Genomic DNA, 19492 nt, shown 5'->3' with positions numbered 1-19492 from the left:
TAACATTAAAAAAAATCGTGGAGGTGGTATTTTTCACCACTTGGCCGGGAATACCACTCACTCCTGTATGTATGAACATTCACAATTTTTTTTCTCTTTGTTTACTTTCTCTTCCAAAAGGCAGAGGTTCCAGACCCTTCTGTCAACGTCTCACAAGTAGGGGATTCAGCCTTCCCCTCTCCCCAATAAGGTCATAAATGAAAATAAAAATGAAAATAAGGTCATTTGGAAAGACAAAGGCGGATCTAAAGAAAAATCTTGGGTGGGGGAGACAATATGACGAGGGCGCCAATAATTGACCAATTTGACAAGTTTATTTTAGAAACAGAGAAAAAGGTAAAAACGGAATGAGGGCACCAGCAATCTTCCCCCACCTGAACCTATGAATTACACCCTATGAAGAAAGCATAACACAACCTTGTTGAAAAACCGTTTATCTTTAAGCTCTATCCTCCGGCTACTAAAATGATTACCTGAGTTTACATGTGTCTTCGTCAAAGGTGGTTTGGGTTACCGCAAGTTTGAAGTAGTTGTATTTAAAACCTATTCATCCGAACCAGCGTGATTTGTTGCCACGCAACTACTCGTAGGAGGCAATCCATTAACCACGAAAACACTGAAGCAAAGAAAAACGATCGTCAATCAAATTCCACGTGGTGCTGTTTAAACAAAAAACAGACGTCTTTTAGTCATTGACATCAGACAATGCAGCAAAAAGTCAAACCTTAAGATACAAAAACGCTAGACGATCTATTTCTAGGTTTATTGCCGCTTTGCTGCATCTGCATCGACAAAAAAATAAAATAAAAAAATAGCAATTACCGGTTTAATGACTACTGAATAGCCATCGCCCAAAAACCTTTAATGTTGGTAGGCAAAGATAAACCTGAGATGTGAAATTACTATACAAAAGCAATGTTTTAAATCAAAAGAAAAAGATGCATTTGATGGATATGGTAGTGAATAAAAACGTATTATATAAAAAACTGATTTAACTTGATTGGTTTACAGACAGGAATTTCTATTTTTAAATCTAACTTTTTTCGAATTATGTAAATTCCAATATGTAAATTCATAACAACCTGTTTCAGCTTTTTATTTGAATAGCATGTACATAGAGGAGCGGAAAACCTATTAATAGAGAGCTAGCTTTTCACAAACAAGAATGATTTTTTTCAGGATAACTAGTCTAATTTCTAATGATAGTGACGGATCATGGACATCTCTGAGGAGAAGTGGATACCCCCATCCCATTCAGAAGTCCAAAAACATAAAAAAGGTCGATTTATTTTTAAGAAATTAGACATTTTTATGGCAAATAACCTTTTTCAAACTGTTTGTGTTCTCCCTAGGAAAATTCGTACGGACTATCCCCGATTGCCAGGGGCGGACCTAGAACAAAATCTTGGGGGAGGCCTAATGTGGCAAGTGCGCTAATGAGCAAAATCATGGGGGGGGGGGAATGTGACAAAGGTGCCAATAACTGACCAAATTGAAAAAATTATTCTACAAAAAGAGTAATAAAAAAAACAACAACAAGGAATGAGGGCGCCAGAATAATCTTGGAAGGAGGATCCCCCATCCCCATGATCCGCCACTGTCCCTGTCAGGTCTGTATTTCTGTTATTCCCAATATCTAGTAGATAGTTTAATAATTTACGCCATTGACTTTGGTCCTCTTGAGCATTATAAAATCTTAATCACAAAATTGACAAAACTTTCACAAAAAAAAATCACAAAATTGAAATAGTAGTCGGATGTTTTATTTTCTGTAGTAATTCATCTGTTTGTTTGCAGTTTTTTTTTGTTTGTTGCTGCATTAATGAATCTAGCCCCTCAACCAAAACAAACGTCTGTATACGTATTTGCATCCCTCTCCACGACCGTCAATATCCCCTTTTTTGAATTCTTGTTGACGTCTTAGTAAAGTTGCCAAGTCACTGTTTACCCAAGGATGTTATCACAGGGCGATGTGAGTTTCTCATTACGGTTCATTTAATTAGTTGCAAGAACTGACAAACGGGGGTGACCTATGTAAAATGTTTATTGTGTATTTCTTCTATCCGACCAAGCTTTTGGTCAATCACTCTTATCCCCCGCATATTTTTCTCACAGCTAAAGTGTTAAGCAATGTCCGTTAGGTCATCTGTCTCCGAAAGAGACAACTGAAATTGCATCTATATCTATTTTTGCTAGGTGACCTAGAAGTGAATTCAAGCAGTCTCCTTAATATTCTCTCCCCGACTATTTTTTTTTCTTTTTTAGATCTGTTTGAAAAGGAAAATAAATGATTCAAATCTGCCGTCATTGACAACGAAGCTCTATAATTAAATATTTGCCAGAAGTGCAGAAAAACTCCATAATAGCCTACAACATTACTCCAAGGGGACAAATAAAAAAGAAGTCAATGACTCGAAAGTGAAATTTTAGTTAATTTTTATAGGTACCTAAAAAACAATAATACTGTTACTTAATCATAATTGATAAATGTAATCCGACTGTCTGAAATGAGATACAAAAAAGCAGTTGAATTTTAAAAAACTATTTCACATTAATTAAATATACCTATCATGTTGGCTTACATCAGGGAGATACGCAAGGGGAGGGGGTTATCGGGATCTTGGTCTCCCCCAAGCCCTCAATTTTCTTGAATTTCTGGGTAATTTTTACTTAGATTATCGAATGAAATTTTTTTTATTATTGCCCCCAACCTAAAATAAAATTAATACCACTCACCGCCAAAGAAAATCTCGCATACGTATCTGGCTTACATAAGCTCCGTACAATGTAAAATTGATTCTGAACAGTAGATCATTATTAGCTAACCAGTTATTTTCCATTTTACATAGTATAGAGGCTTGAAGGCATCAATCAAACAGTTCAAGGTAACAGGCTGTAATTAAGGAGCGACGCGTACTAATAGTAGCCGAAGTCTTAAAAAAGGAAGTTTTGATAACAACATTTACAATTGGCCTTACATTTTAATTCCGATACCAAAAGATTCATAAAGCTTAAAGCAACTCACCTAAAGATACAAGCTTGAGAAAAATTTGCCTGATTTTCGAAAAAGGGAAAGATATTCTCAAGAGGGCAAGTTATCTTGATGGCAATTATACAGTCGAATTCGACACATTGGATATCTATTTTGCAAAGGTTTCGAGCTCCCATCTACTAAAATGTTGACTTTTGTTTTTCTTCCCCAGAAGGATGCATGTTTATTGTATTTGTGGATGTGTTTTTTCCCCAGAATTGACCATGAGGAAATAAAAACCCTATAAGATTGACAGATGGCTTATTTGAACGGAAGTCCTGTCCTTAAAAGTTGCTAAAAACTTTGCGAAAGAAAAGTGACACTTGCTTTCATTTTGTGGCTTGAAATTAGAAGGCCCCCCCCCCAAAGAGAGCCAAGCTGTTCTCCAGTAAAATTTATATGATAGCCAATCAATTCAAAATTATCACCAACTCATATATTGAGCTTGCCAGCCTCTGAACATAATTGCAAAAGATGGTAAATTACTCTAAACAGCTAGAGAAAAAGGCATGGAAGAAGAAATAGCAACAGATTACATTGAATTGCAAACAAAAACTTTGGAATAACACGGTAATTATGCTCTTGTATAATTTAGCTATTTCAGAATTTAGAATTGAACAAGCAACGTGTAACACGGTTAAAACACATCTGATTTTCCTAAAAATACTTGATGATGTAAGAAACTAAGGTTTTAGTTTTCATAAGAAGGAGTGCACGTGGTTATAAACATTTGATTTTATTTAAAATATTTTAGAATTTAAGAAACTCGTGTTTTAGTTTTCAGAAACAAGAATACACACGGATATAATACACTTAAATATCTTTAATAATCTTTTATCATTTAAGAAACTTAGGTTTATTTTTTATGAGAAAAAACGCAGACGGTTAAAATACATGTTTTTTTCTTAGAAATAAATGAGCACTTAAGAAACCTGGGGTTTAGTTTTCTGAAATAAAAACACACACCTATCTCATTTGTACTTGGGTTTTTAGTTTCTATAAAAAGAAGGCAAACAGTTAAAATATATCTTCCTTAATTAAAAATATATGAGTAGTTAAGAAACTAGGGTTTTAGTTTTAACAAATAAAATGCATGTGGTTAAAAAAAACCTTGATTCTATTAGAAATATCTAATCATTTAAGAAACGCAGGGTTTTCCTCGACAACATCAACACCACTACTTTCCTACTTCAACATCAGTGTGTGTAAGAGGGTTGGAGCGCAGAGTGAAATCAACCAAAATTTTGGCAATACAGGGTGCGTTGCGAGGTTTTCATTTATCACAACAAGACTACCATCTTGTTCCGCTTCATCAACAGCGTGTGCAAGAGGGATTAAGCACGTGAAATCCTCCAGCTCATTAATCATTTTCTCAACTTCTTCAAGATCGGCGGGGTCAACCCAGCCATTGTCAATCTCTTGATCAGTGACCCTTGTTTGAGCTGGCATAATGTCCGTTGAAACATTAGAGGGAGTCACATTCACCTCTTCAAAGCAATGTTTCAAAAATTTATCAATTCAATCCGAGTCGTTGTTATCAGAAGGCAAGCTGATATGGAGATTATCATGAAATTCACTATCAGTATTCACCTCTCTAAAGCACTCTTTCAATAGTTTATCATACTAGTTTAGTTCTTTGTTATCGAAGGGCAGGCTTATCTTGAAACTTTACTGGTGACGTGAATATAGGTAACTCTATATCGTCAAAAAGGTTTTCTCCCCTGAGTTGGTGATGACAATACAGCTAGGTTAACCTAGAATAACAATAATAGAAGTTATTTTCTTTTGAAATTACCACGGTTTTGTAAAGCTGAAAAAAAAGAATATTTTCATTGTGATTAACATGCTTTGTTTACATGTAATTTTAAACGCATGCATATTAAAACACACACACACAAACAACTTTTCTTTATTTTTTTCTGGATGGTTATATGTATTGAGATCCCCCAGGGGCTGAACTTATGTACCACCGTAGGCATGAGGGTTAGCACTTGTTCTAGCGTAGAAATGAGAGGTGACCACATGTATCAATGTAGGCATGGTGTGACCCGTCATATCAATGTTGGTATGGGAGTAACCATTTGTATCGGGTATGAAAGCGACCTTTTGAACCAATACAGGTACGATTGTGACCGCATACATAAACGTAGGAATGAAGGTACCACATATATCAATCTAGACAAGGAGGAAGTATATTGCAATGGTTTCTATGTAGCAAATCGCTTGATTTCAAAACCATATGCACACCCGTGACTGTCAGTATTGGGTGAACTTTATATTTGGTGAACTGCATTATTTAAATTTTATTGTTGTATCTATAAGAGTGAAGGAGGAGTGTGATCAATCCTCACCCCACTTTTTTACATAAGATTTTCAAGGCTATTTTAGTTGAAAACCATTTATAAAAAAAGCTGTAAAATTTATTAAAAACAGAATAACTAAATGTAAATGAATAAATAAAATTTCCAAATATGGCTAGCGTATTAAATATAATTTAAATAAACTTACTTCTTGTGTTTCCAGTTGTGTGGGACTAACCCACTCTAAATCCTCACCTGACTCATAATCTAAATTCATTATTTGTAGAGCATGTCACCAAGTGATGGGTCACCACGGACTTGGCAGCATTAATGGATATGGTGCCTGACTTGTCAGCTTCACTATGGAGAATGATTTGATGATCGGTGGTACGCTCTTTCAGCATAAAGACATCCAAAAATACACTTGGACATCCCCGGATGGTACCGTGGAAAATCAAATTGACCATTTCCTGATCCACGGGAGATGGCAAACAAGCCTAAAAGATGTTAGAAGTTTCTGAAGCGTCGACGTTGGTTCAGACCATGAACTAGTAGTCACCACAAATGAAATTGAAGCTGAAGTCTAAAAACCGGAAGTTGAGGACAGATATACTCAGAATCTTTGACATGGAAAAGGTAAGTGACAAGGACGTCGGATACTCATTCGGTATCAAACTCTCCAATAAATTTGAAGCCCTATATAATTTACCAGAAGACGTCAAAGATGCTTGGGAGACGATCCGCGGCCGAACAAACCGTCAGGCCTAGAATACTGGCTAAGTAACAGTGGATATCTATGAATAATTGGGATAACATAAAAAATCATAAGAAAGTGAAGTCAAGCTCCCATGGGGAAAATCGTCACTCAGAGGTGACAAGAGCTTGGCTTATAAAGCAGCTGATAAAATTGTATAGAAAAGTGCTAGATCCGACAAACGGCAATACATGAACGAAACGGCTAGACAAGCTAAAGAAGCAGCGTGCCGTGGAGACTCACGAACCGTATATCACCGTACCAAAGAAATAGCAGGCAAGTCAAGAATCCAAGAATGGCCGGTGAAAGATAAAAATGTAAGGCTCCAGATAGATGCGGTAGAACAAAAAGAAACGGTGGGCGAGTTATTTTGAAGCCCTACTTATTCGCCCAAAGCCAGCGGTTCCACCGGATATATCAGATGAACCTCTCTTCAGTCTTCACATCAGTGATGAAAAGCCGACAGCCGACGCGTAACTCTTAGCAGCTAAAAAACTTAAGAATGGGAAGGCCCCTGGTATTGACCGCATTTCAGCTGAAATGATTAAGTTCAGCCTGCGTCGAATCCTAGCCATCCGGCTATCATTCTTCTCGCTCCTCTGGCATACCAAAAAGTTTCAAAAAGACTGAGGAACAGGAACCTTTGTCAAACTCTTCAAGAAAGTGGACTCAAAAGAATGCAGAAACTATAGAGGAACCAATCTTCTCTCAATCCCTGCGAAACTCTTCACGATGATAATATTAGGAAGACCCCAATTTGTCTTTGACTCTATTTCGACATTGTGGAGTGACATGAGAGGTTTAGCATAAGTGGGAGATAGTAACGTCGGCAATGAAGGGGGGAATTAATGCCAGATTTTTCTTCTCACTCAATTGGACTATCTATCTTGGCTTTTTTCTACAATTAACCATGACTTGATGTTCACAACTATTCCCTTTTAATTCAAAAATCAACGGACTCGGTCGAGGCCTCCGACCTTATGTTTACTACACGCACAATGCTGGAGGAATCTAATGAATAGAGACAGCACTTGTATAAACTCTTCGTTGACTTCGGAAAGGTGTTTCATTCAATAGATCGTCAAACCATGTGGATTATTGCGGTTTTACAGCATTCCCGAGCAGCTAATCCGTCTAAAGTTGACAATTACGAAGAGATAAAATGCTGTGTGAAATCATCGGACGGCAACAAATGTGGCTTCAAGGTGATGTCATCAGGCAAGGCTGTGTCCTGTCACGTGTCCTCTTCGTCCTAGTTGTGGGCTACATCTTTAGATAGATATATGGGCTAGGAATCCGGATTGCAGGAAAACTTCTTCAGAACGTCGACATGCCGATGATATTGGGCTCATAGAAGCCGACAGACAGAAGCTTCAGGATTTTCTGAACAAACTCGTAGAGAAAGCTGAACAATTCGGACTGCACATCAACGCCCCAAGACAAAAGCTATGTCAATCGGAAGTTCATCCATGGGAACCCAACTAGGAGGACAGGACATCGAAAAATTTGATTTTCGCATAAGAAATATATCTTCCTTAAAGGACAAATTATAGGTAATGTTTATGAATCTATTAGACTATACAATCAAATACATTCAACTATGAAACAATCAACTATGAAAGTCGATTTATATATTTATGCTATGTAAAATTGGCAAACTATAGGTAAGGTCTTTGAATCTATTAGACTATGACTCTCAGTAGCTAAGAAATGATTGCCCGGTTTCACCAATAAACATATATTGAAAAAATTCAGAGTACTCATATCTGAAGTAGAAGGCATATCTTGAATTCGTTTACTCATTTCATATCAAATTCAATACTGCTAAAAATTCCATTCTCAAGGGTTTTTTTAATAGAAAAAATCATGTCAACTTCTTTGCGTCCTTACTCTTAAATGGTACGACCCGAGTATGCAAATTTTTTGCCTGTTGAAATATAGGCAAGATGTACCAGCCGTAATATGCAAATGAGGTGCCTCGTCTGCAATACGCAAATGAGGTGTACCGTGTGTAATATGCGAATGAGTGCTCGGATTCATAGATGATCTATAGAATTTCAGGCGTTCCTGATGGAGTATAGGCAAATTTTATGCCTATGAGTTTCAGAACCCTACTATTGGACTCTAGTCAAAACACTTTGAACAGGCCTAGAATTTTCCGGCCAGAGAAATTTTGGTTTTTTCCTTGAAGAACGAGAGCCAATAATTTTCGTGGAAGGCAAAGACAAAAGGAAACTACTTTTATTAGTCATTTATTTATTTATTTACATATTTTCTTAATTCTTTAATAATATTTTATTAGTCATCTTCAGCTAATTTTTTTTCCTTATATGTAGATTTTAAGAATTGTTGAACTTTTGGAGTTTCAAGGCAGCTCCCCTTTCCCAAATGGCGTGCCGGTTTCCTGGTTGTTTTGTTTTGTTAAAGTAACAAATAACTTGGTTATTATCTGTCCCGAGGGGCTGCCAGCTTTTGATATTGTGTACATCAAGTGGTGCGTGCCACTGGTGGTTGAAGTGTATTACGCGTGGCGCGAGATGGTCTTTTGTGTAGAACGACGTGTCGCGGCGTGGTGGAGTGCTACCCTTGGTGCTCTGAGATGTACAAAGGTGGAGGAAAGTAGGTAGTTCCTTGATCTGCCAAAAATATTATTGCACATACTATAAATTGAAGTGAATGCAACAAATTACTGTGAAAAAAGTTTATAAGGATGTTTATGCTTAGTAGATACCAACTACAGGAAGTTAATTATAATCTTACAAACAATGATAAGCAAACTATACGTTTTTACTGGACTTTCAAGTTTAATAAAAGCCAACCTAAAAATCTAATAGAAGTGCATGACATTGTCCTGCCAAAATGGTAGCAATAAAATCGCATTTAACTACATTTAAGGTTAAAAGATTCTTAAAATTGTGACATTTAGACACGTCAAGGTAAATCTCGAAAACTACAAAGCCTAATAAAGTCGGAATATCACCTACGCGATTAAAAACTAAAAGTCCAAAACAAAAAATGGAAATTTTTGCTTCAAGTTCTTAAAAAACGTAACCCACCATTAATGATACAAAATTTCAAACCAAAGAGCACTTGAGTGTACATAAAAACATTATATTATTACTAGCGAAGACCACAAGCAAAGTATGATCTTTCCAATCACTAACCTTTTTTCAGTTCTTTTTACCTTTAATATAATATAATACTAATTCAGGTCTATTTAGTTGATATTCACATAGAGGAAAGTATAGAATACAGACGATAGCCTTAAAAGTGACATTTTTATACCATAGCTTCTTTTTCAATTTGTACCTTCTTTTTTCAATTTGTATATTCAACTAACACTGCCTATTAGCAACTAAAACTGCAAATGAGCCCTATTTTGAATCTTTTAGATTGATTCCAACAATTTTTTCGTAGCACTAGCATGCATTATGCATCCATGCTCGACATTAAGTCTAATTCAAGACTTGTAAAATTGGATTATCCAGCAGTTCGGTAGAAGATTTCTGCAGCAAATAGTAATACCACACTTTCTTGCGCATGATGTCTTTACTCGATCAAGGTGGGTGTTCCAAGACAGATATGTGGAGAACTGGAATACAAGGAGATGAAGCAACGAGCTTCATCTCCTTGTATTCCACTTCTCCACATATCAAACAGTTCGGGGTAACGAACTATAGTAAGGAGCGATCCAACTCAATAGTAACCAAAACTCTAAAAAATGGAATTTTGATACCAATAGCTACATCAAAAGAATCGCATTTTAATGCTGATTTCAAATACATAAGTTTCATCAAGTTTAGTCTTACCCATCAAAAGTTACGAGCCTGAGAAAATTTACCTTATTTTAGAAAATAGGGGGAAACACCCCCTAAAGTCAAAGAATCTTAACGAAAATCACATCATTAGATTCAGCGTATTAAAGAACCCTACTGTAGAAGTTTCAAGCTCCTATCTACAAAAATGTGGAATTTTGTATTTTTTTCCAGAAGACAGATCACGGATGCGTGTTTATTTGTTTGTTGGGGATTTTTTGGTTGGGGGAGGGGTTGAGAAAAGGGGTATGTTCGGGGAACTTTCCATCGAGGAATTTGTCATGAGGAATAAAATTTCCATGAAGGGAGCGTAGGATTTTCTAGCATTATTTTAGAAAAAAGATTGAAAAATATTTATGAAAAAGTTTTTTCAACTGGAAGTAAGGAGCAGCATTAGTAACTTAAAACGAACAGAAATTATTATGCATATGAGGGGCTCAGCTCCTCCTAATACCTCGCTCTTTACGCTAAAGTGTTTTTAGCAATTTCAACTATTTATTCTACAGCTTTTGTGATTCAGGGGTCATTCTTAATGAATTGGGACAAAATTTAAGCTTTAGTGTAAAGAGCGAGGTACTGACGAGGGGGTGAACCCCCTCATATATGTAATAAAAACATGAGAATACAAAAGTACGTTACGTAAGCTAATTTATAAGCTATGTATATCTTTTACTAATAAAAACATTCGTAAAAAATAAAAAGTTCTAGTAGCCTTTTTAAGTAACCAAAAAATCGGAGGGCAACTAGGCTTCCTTCCCCGCTCTTTTTGTTCTCAAAATCATTCGATCAAAACTATGAGAAAGCCATTTAACCAAAAAAAAAATAATTTCGTTTTAATTATTCCTCTGCGGAGAGCCAAAATCAAAACGAGTCAAACTTTAGCGTAAAGAGCGGGGCGTTGATGAGGAAGTAGCCCCTTTCATGTACGAACTAATTTTTGTTCGTTTAAGTTTTAATGTCGCTCCTTACTTTCAGTTAAAAAAAAAACTGTTTTTTTTTATTTAATCTGTCTTGGAACACCCACCTTGATGGAGTATCAAGAACTTTCTTCATAGGTTCGTTCAAAAAAGTTAAGTTGGGGTGTAAGCGTAGTATGTTTGACCAGGAGATCATCAGCTCTTTTGTTTTCGATGCATTGAACCTTACCATTCAGGCATCAGACCACTTTTTAAGTTCCAAAAGATCTGTCTGTAGTGTCAGGTAGGCTTTGATTGAGTCATCATGCTTCAGGATGACTGAATGTGTTGTGGTGTTATTGCCAAGGGAATGCAAAGGGCTTGCAAGATTATCTCCCATGTTTTTATATAGAGAATGAAAAGTGTAGGTCCAAATAAACTACCCTGGGGTACGCCTGCTGTCCATGGATTTTCGAGGCAGGCGAAACTGTCACCTGCAGAGACAGTTTCAGAAAGCTTTGAATCACCTTTAATAGATGTCCTCTGACACCATAAACGTAAGGTTTCTTCAGTAGGCTGCGATGCCATACTCTGTCGAAAGTAATAGAAATGTCAAATTGAAATATCTGGATGTCCTATACATTTATAGATTTTCGATCCACTCTTGGTGGTGGGCCATTAAGCATTCAATCGTTGAACACTTCAGGCAGAACCCATATTGGTGGTTGCTTGAAAGTTTGTCTGACTCAAGGTACAGATACATTGGAAAAGCTTACGAAAAGTTTTAAATCATTCAATTTAAAACTTTTCGTAAGCTTTTCCAATGCAGGAGGGGAGGCTGATTGGCCGATAAGAGCCCAAGCTCATTAGATTCTGGTTTAGGTATACGAATGACAAAGGTAGATTTTCATATGCGTTGAAAGGTTCCAGAGGAAATACACTGCCCGAAGAGTGATGAAAATGTTCAGCCTGGATGTCCTGATGTCCTGATGACCACACTGGATGTCCTGAGGAAAATATTAGCTATATTGTCAGGATCCATGAATTTTGTCATACCAAGAATCTGTAAAATATAAAGAACCCTAGGAGTAGAATGATTTAAACGATCAATCAAGACGATCAAAACATTAGTTCAATCAGAGAAATTGGGAACTTCTTTACCATCGTCTCTCAGATTTGAAAAATTGGCAACCACCTTTGCAAGAGCTTCGGTCTATGCCTGCGCGCCTTGGAAAATAGTCCTGTCGCTATTTTTATGGAAGGAATTGAAGTTCCTTTTAATGACGGTAAGGCCTTTTTCGCAACTCTTCATCAGCTTTAAGCAGAAGGACTTTGGAGCTTGGGGCCAAAATCCTTTTTGTGGTGGACACGTGACTGGCAAATTATGCCAACTGTGTATTTACGAGCTTTTATGAAATCAAGTCTGTTCTTTTCGCTCTTTAAGAAAAACAATCGCTTGTACGCCTTTTGTTTTGCTCGAATATTTTTTTTGTATTAGACCTTGAACCAAGGTCTTCCGTTGTTAAATGCCAGGATTCGCTTTGATGGGATTTAACTTGCAATACAGGTGACTATAATCTGCTCGTACCCTTCCGCAGCTTCCTCGGGCCCTTCAAGGAGGAAGGCTCTCCATTGCTGAAAAGCAAGTGCGTTCCTTGAGCAATTCCAATATCTTTTTTGTATTACCAGATCTGTCATTTGTGCTTTATAGTGGGAGGGAAGAGGAGGTAGGAAGATTTCCACATCCAACGACAGCAACGTGGTCACTTGTGAAGGCATGAAGCGGGTTACCTTAAGTGAATCTGAGTGATTTGTAATAAATAGATCAAGGGAACATAATCTATTTGGGCCATGTTAGGTATTGAATTCAACCAGTTGTTCAAGCCCATACGAAAGAGAAAGATCATACAAGTCTGACCCTTCCTTATCAGTGTTTTTGCTACGGAGCCATATGCTAAGATAGACGTTGAAATTTCCATGGAGAATGATGGCAGACTTGGGGTATTTGTTGTTAACGCAGTCAAGGATAGTTTCAAGGTAACTACTGATTTGACAGGATGGTGGGTTTTATATAGCCTAAATGATCAAAGCCTTATTTGGGAGGGTTACCATAATCCACAGAGCCTCTTCACTTGCTGGTTTTGGGAGATTCAGACATGAGTATGGTATATGTTATATAAACATGAGTATGATATATAAGCATAAACACCTCTTCCTTCATACTTTGCACAGTCAGGGCGTGCTTGGTCTCATCTAAAAAGAGTGTAACACTGTATGGCCACCTTACTGCTCAGCATCTCATACTTAACATATGAACTAGTCAAATTTAGCTCTGATACCTTGTACGTTACAGTGGACTACCGTATATAACTTTGAATGGATTGTCTGTTGGAGCGCAAAAGGTTGTCGGCGAGAGGTCAGTTTAGTCCAAGGCTTATTTTGATGAATTGTAACCAGGTAAAAGACAACTTGTCAGATGTTTAGCCCCAACAAAGGCAAAGAGATCTTTAGCCCGGTCCATTCCATGTGTAGGGAACGGAGCCAAAACACCTTTTACCCATCCTCAGCATTAGGGGTTTGGCCTGACATAAATTGAACATATGAAGTGTTTAGAGTCGAATATTTGCAAAACATTGTTCAGATTGTGGACGAAAATTACTATAAGCAGGTGCACCACGAAGAAGTTATCCAAACACCACCACAAAATCGGGTTGTCAAAGAGTATTGCAAATCATAAACATTGTTTGGTTGACGAAAGAGAGGTGGTTCTATCCTCCAAAAGAAGCATGTGCTTGTGACCTGGTTACAGCAATGAATCCCATACAAAACAAACACAAACACAACTACATATAATGAAGCGTTCACTGACGTGAAAAAGTATCCCCAGTGTATCTGTTTATCAGTGATTTGACACGGTGAACTCACAGCCTAATATAAAGTAGGTATAAGAAGTTTACTCACTCATGGCTTCTAGTCTTTGTGTTCAAGGTGGATATTGCAATTTAATTTGTGTTTAGTTCAAATTTAATGCGACTGTAAACTGAGAATAGTTTATTAACAATTTAAGATGCATTATAATTGATTATTAAAATATATATAATTTTAATGAGTAATGAGGAAAGTATGAAAAACATGAGTGTCGATGCCTCGATACTCATTCATTCTTATTATATTGGTCTTTTTCAGTAGTGATGCCTCCATAGTTTTAATGGGGGCCCAGCCCCTTTGAATCCCAATCTGGACACCTTTTTTTAGAAACTTCTTCACGACGCAGGTGTGCTTTACTTCGTGGGGAATGTTTTCTTCGAGACGCAGGTGCGTTTTACGTCACGAGGAATGTTTTCTTCGAGATGCGGGTACTTGTTACGTAATAGGACTTGTAAGAGTCCGTTAGTCAAGCCGGGGATTTTCAATAAGACATTTTTCTTTAAGACATTTTTTAAGACGTTTCAAGACATTTAAGGAAATTTTCTAAGACATTTTTTCTTCAAGACATTTCAAGACGTTTATGAGACACTTTTTTAAAAAGGTTTTTCACCATGAATTTTTTAGTTCTTGCGTAATAGGAAGCGTTTGCCAATGTTAAGACTGAAGTATTCTAACGTTACTTGTTTTTTTCAGAGCCCGTGGGTAATCTCCGCCTGTCAATGAGAAATGCACCCGTGGGATGTTACATAATACATAAAGAGATTTTATTTTCTTTCGCGGTGCTTATTTTCAAGGTTTTTTTTCGAGATTCCATTTTCTTTCAGGACATTCCTCTCAGGGAATCTTTATATTACGAAGATTTTATGTCCACATTAGCATTTGAAAGGGATAGGACTACCACGGAATGGAGCGCTAACCCGTTGGATTATAAAAGTCTTTCTAACATTTTGATTCGGGTAATACATTCTAGGTGATAAACTATAGAACGCAAATGTATCCTTTGTTCACGCATAATAGAATGATTAAATGAATTGCGTGTTCCCATGTGGCTGTAATAATTCAAATTCAGGGGAAATTGATTATTAGAAATTACTTATATTTGGTATGCATATGCATTTTAAGTACAGCTCTAGAGAGTGTTATCAGATAATATTTGGGCTTTTTCATAACATGTTTGGTAGTAATAGACTATTTTACTCTATTGAAACTTGAATGTTCTATCAGAGATCAGATAAGAGCGAGAGTGTGATTATGGGTAGAATATCGGATACCTTCATATATGATCAAAAATTTTTCTTTTTCTTTTCACTACACAAAATTTTCCATTTATATTAAGGGCACTCTAGAATAAGCATACCTATGTACATAGAGTACAAAGTGCTTAAATTGCGTAAACGATTAAATATCAAAGTTTTATCCTGAAACAAGAAATCTAAAACATAAAAATTTTTTACATGCAAATTTCATTATGAAAGCATTATTAAAATATTATTAAACATTATCAAAATTATTCTTAAACCTTATTAAAACATAAAAGTATTATTAAAACACAGAAAACACAGCACTTAAAACTCAACAACAGAAAAAATAGAATGTGAAAAAACTTATAAAGGATAAAATATAAGCAAACGGAACCATGAATTAAAAAAAGGTGCAACCCTATCAACCAATTCCGACGGAGGGAATAGCATTCATTCCCAATGGGGGGTTTCTAGCGAGTAATTCCAAGGGGGCCCTAGCATTCAATCCCATCAGGGGGTCTAACATCCGATTGCACTGTGGGGCTAGAAACCAATTCCAATGGGACCTTAACGAGCGATTCCAGCAGGGGCTCCTAACATCAAATCTCACCGAGAACCTAGAAACCAATTCTAATTGGACCCTAGCCAAGAATTCTAATGGGAGCCCTTGTAGCTAACTCTGACGGGGCCCTAGAATCCAACGTCACAGCGGGCCCCCTAATAACCATTTCCATCGATGGGGGCCTTAGCAAGTGATTCCAGGGAGAGAGTAGGGGGGTTGTAATTAGAGATAAATTTAAGCCTTATTAAGAGATATATATGAGAGGTCTTAATGAAATTGCAACGTTTCTTTGACTGATGGTTAGATTTCAGCCCCCCCCCACCACGGAAAAATTCTTTCAACACCACCTTCCTTAATTTTAAGCTGTAGATAATGTTAGTTCAAGCAATTCACACTGCCATGGCAATTTGTGGCTGGCAGTCACACAGGCACGTTTGGAGAGAGACAAAAACTACACACAAAAAAACAAAGTCAGACAAAAAAACACACGGAGAGAGACACACAGGCCGGCGGGAGAGAGACGAAAACTACACACATAAAAACACAAAGTCAGACACACAAACTTACAGTCAGACAAATAAAAACACCGACGGACGCTCTGGATTTTTCTTACATGTTAGTAAATTAGGTTAACCTAACCTACACAGGGTAGGTTAACCTAACCTACTACCATGTATGAAAAAGGGGAAGCGTCTGTCTTTGTGTTCGTGTGTGCCTAACTTCGCGATTTTTGTGTTTGTTTTTTGCCTCTCTCCCGTTGTCCCTGTCTGTCTGTCTCTGTGTGTTTGTGTGTCTGACTTTGTGTAGTTTTTGTCTCTATCCCACCGTGCCCGTGTGATTGAGCGTATGTTTGCATGTCTCTGTTTCTGTCTTTGTGTTTTTGTGTGTCTGACTGTGTGTTTATGTTGGCTTTGGATAGAATTACAATAATTTTTTGGTAGAATTTTCGTAGAATTACGAGTAATGTTAATAATTTCTGGTGTTAATTTGTTTATGTCTTCATTTAGGAGAGTAGTCTCATTGGCTTTGGTTAGAATTAAGGTAGAATTTTCGTATAATATTGGTAGAATTATGATTAATATGAATAATTTCTTGTGAAAATTTATTTATGTCATTATTTAAGAGATATAAACAAATTATCACAAGAAATTACTGACATTACTCATAATTCTACCAAAATTTGTTTTGGTTAGAATTACGGTAGAATATTTGTAGAATTACAAGTAATGTCAATAGTTTCTTGTGATAATTTGTGTATATATTCATTTATGAGATTAGTATCATTTGCTTTGGGTGGAATTACGGTGGAATTTTGGTAGAATTTCAGTAGAACTTCGGTAGAATTAAGAGTAATATCACTAACTTCTAGTAATAATGTGTCTATGTCTCCATTTGAGAAATAGTATCACTGGCTTTGGGTAGAATTATGGTATATTTTTGGTAGAATTTCAAGTAGAACTACGAGTAATTTCAATAATTTCTGGTAATAATTTGTTTACGTCTTCATTTAAGAGAATAGTATCATTGGTTTTGGGTAGAATTACGGTAGAATTATGGTACAAATACGATAATATTTATATTTTGTAAATCTTGACTATTAAAAAAACGGGCACAAACCGGACAGACACAATATAGAGTGATTGCAATATGTAAAATAAAGTCTCGATAAAGCCTTTCGTGAAAATCTGCCTCGGTTCGGGACAATTTACGTGTACCCAATTTTAAATTTACTTTTAATATCATTAAGCCCACAAAATCGAAAAGCTGATTAAGATGAACAAATACTAATACCAAGCCACCGAATCGAAGAAACAAGCTTAACGAAAAAAGAATCACAAGCAAGATCACTACTTTGATGTTTAGCATTAAAAACTAAATATTCACACAATATATCATAATTTTGATACATGATATATTGTAATTGACATTATTATTTTGATGTTTGATATAAAATACTAGCTGTTGGGGTGGCGCTTCGCGCCACCCCAACACCTAGTTGGTGGGGCGCTTCGCTTCCCCCCCAAGCCCCCCCGCGCGCGTAAGTCGTTACGCGCTATATTAGTTACGCGCCATTGTAGTTGTGTCCCTGTGTCCCACCTGTGAATATAGATAGATTTATATATGTGTTTCAAATAAGCATCGGCACTGTTTCTGTTTTCTGTTTCTGTTTCTGTTTTTTCTTGCCTGTTTCTGCCTGTTTCTGTTTCTGTTTTTACAAAAAACAGAACAGAAAACAGAAACAGGCTACCTGTTTTTGTTTGACCTGTTTCTGTTTCTGTTCTGTTTTTTTTTCATCTGTTTTTTTCCGTTTCTGTTTTTTTTTTATCTGTTTTCTGTTTTTTTTCTGTTTTTTTTTTTTCAAATGCCGCGCTATCTAGCGGGCATGATACCGAAACGCATGATACCTACCCGTACCTACCGTACCGAAACGCATATCTAGCGGGCATGATACCATGATACAGTTGATTTTTGAATTTAAACAAAAAGGGAATACTTGTGGGAAAAGTCAAAGTCATGGCCAATTGTAAGAAAAAGCTAAGACAGATTGTCCAATTAAGTGGGCAACCCAGTCAAGGTTAATTTTACCCCTTTGATTGCCGTTGTGACTGTCTCCCATTTATGCTACACCTCTCCGTGCATGTATGTCCCTTGACAATGCCGAAATAGAGTCAACCTGTTGGAGGTTCTCCTTGGGGAACACACGCGGGTTGACTACGGGTTGACTACTTGAAAATTATAATAAAGCTCTTCTATTCTTGAGATAACGTTAAAAATACTTTGCATTCTAATCTAATCGCCCCTGTGCAGTTGTTCTTAAAGCTAAAATTCTGACTAACATCAAAATCCTAACATCAATGCAGTTAGATAATTCTTGGAAGAACGACTGGCAGGACTTTATAGAGGGAGAGGGGGGAATAACATAAAAAATAAAATATATTTGATAATTCTTATCACTTATTCACTATTATTCTTATCAGTTCTAATACTTTATTTCTTTTCAGAAAATGGTACGAACGTATCAGCGAAAACGAGACAAACCACCCCCTGATCTAGCAACATTACAAAGAGCAGTCGCTTCAATCGTCAAAGATGGTAGCTCTATCAGAGCAGCTGCGGAGAACTTTGGACTCAAAAAGTCAACAGTTAATGATGCCCTTAGACGATACCGTGCTGAACTGGATGCCCAGCCCGATATTCTGGAAATTGATAAATCTCCGGCTAAGGTCCTGCCATCTGAGAGACGTGAATTTTGGCAAGTTTTTACTAGAGAGCAAGAAAAGCAACTCACCGAATATTTAAAAGCAGCATCGCTGATGAATCATGGGCTGACAGGGCTTTCAACTCGTAAGCTTGCCTATGAGTTTGCAGTAAAGCTTAATGTGAAGATGCCCGTAACGTGGACGGAAAAGGGAAGGGCAGGCCTAGACTGGTTCTCTTCGTTTATGAAGAGAGGAAATGAGCTATCAATCCGGTCTCCAGAAAATACTAGTCAAGCACGTGCTTCCAGGTTTAATGCTCCAGTGGTCAGCAAGTTCTATGACAACCTAGCAGAAGTTTACAGCAGGCATAAGTTTCCACCTAGCAAAATCTGGAACTGTGATGAAACAGGTATCCCTACTGTTTTGGATCCCCCCAAGGTTGTAGCCAGGAAGGGGGCTAAGCAAGTCTCACAAATTGCTTCAGCAGAGCGGGGAGAGAACACGACTATGCTAGCTTTCATCAATGCAGCCGGACGGGTTATCCCTCCTGTTTTTGTCTTCCCTAGAGTTCATGTGAATTGCCGGATGTATAACCTGGGCCCACCTGGAAGTTTAGGTCTGTCTAACAAAAGCGGCTGGATGACGGATGACAATTTCCTCCTCTCTATCAAGCATTTTCAAAGTGAAACAAAATCGACGAAGGAAGATCCTCACTTACTTTTGATGGATAACCACGGCAGCCATATCTCCGTTGAAATTGTTCAC

The 19492-nt window shown here is 37.1% G+C and overlaps 1 long non-coding RNA gene across 1 annotated transcript in view; it reads right to left on the bottom strand.

Annotated features, from left to right (window-relative positions):
- Positions 1–812: 812 nt before the first annotated feature.
- LOC136041335 (uncharacterized) overlaps positions 813–19492 on the bottom strand; it is a 61360-nt gene continuing 42680 nt past the window's right edge. Inside the window, exon 2 of the long non-coding RNA XR_010621005.1 lies at positions 813–4785. This is a non-coding gene — a long non-coding RNA (uncharacterized LOC136041335). The remainder of the gene's footprint in view (positions 4786–19492) is intronic.

The sequence above is a fragment of the Artemia franciscana genome, unplaced genomic scaffold, assembly GCF_032884065.1.
Source record: "Artemia franciscana unplaced genomic scaffold, ASM3288406v1 PGA_scaffold_151, whole genome shotgun sequence".
In the NCBI taxonomy this organism is placed as follows: domain Eukaryota; kingdom Metazoa; phylum Arthropoda; class Branchiopoda; order Anostraca; family Artemiidae; genus Artemia; species Artemia franciscana.
This window is presented reverse-complemented; position numbering and strand designations above follow the sequence as displayed.